The sequence below is a fragment of the Penaeus monodon genome, chromosome 33 (genome assembly GCF_015228065.2).
Source record: "Penaeus monodon isolate SGIC_2016 chromosome 33, NSTDA_Pmon_1, whole genome shotgun sequence".
NCBI lineage: Eukaryota > Metazoa > Arthropoda > Malacostraca > Decapoda > Penaeidae > Penaeus > Penaeus monodon.
The window spans coordinates 26,370,703-26,371,540 of NC_051418.1; positions in this window are offsets into that span (position 1 = coordinate 26,370,703).

The following is an 838-nucleotide window of genomic DNA, read 5'->3' on the forward strand; positions in this document are numbered from 1 at the left end:
TGTTCCTGGCACCATGCATAGTTCATGACACCCGAGGGAGGTAGCATGCCAAAGGTGGTTTAGTTGTAGTCTCGCTGTGTCGGAGGGAAGGTCCAGTCTCGCTCCCGTCCCTCGCTCGTTGGCTGATCCGTCGGACGCGCCTCCTGGGTTTTGTGTTCCGCTGTTTCGTTCAGTGCGGAAACGAGACGCTTTTATGCAGTCTTTATGATGTTTGTCTAATTTGTCACTTGGAAGCGTGACCATCAGCTAACCCGAGAGTTCACTGGCATTCATTAGAAATCCGCCAAGACAGAATAGGATAAAACAACGTGAATTCATAATACAATAAATTTAATATCAGTATTACAGCGGATGTGCTATGGCCATATGAACTCGTACGTGGACAATGACTTTATCGAGGAAGCACGAAAGTTCCACAAAAAGCAATATAATCATCAGGTAAGAATTGATGTATTGATATCCTTTACAACGCTTGCAACAAATAAAAACATTACATTGATATCTTATACTGAACGTAATATTTTTCATATCAACAATTATTCATGTCACGTCATTCTACCCGTTTTTTCGACAGCAAAGTGCGATTTTAGGTGATTTATATCCATACTTCCTTAACAAAATATATACAAGACAACTTTCTGAATACTTTGCAATAATGCACAGTATTCATGTCACGTGTTTTCTGTAGGGTATGTAGGTCAAGCGTAGCAATACGTCATTAATGTCAACAAACATGAATGCCTCCAGTCTTCCTATCTATGATTTAACTATTTATCAGTGTGTGGTTGCACTCATGGTGTACTCATGTATAATCATCTTGTATTTTTGGGTGCATGTG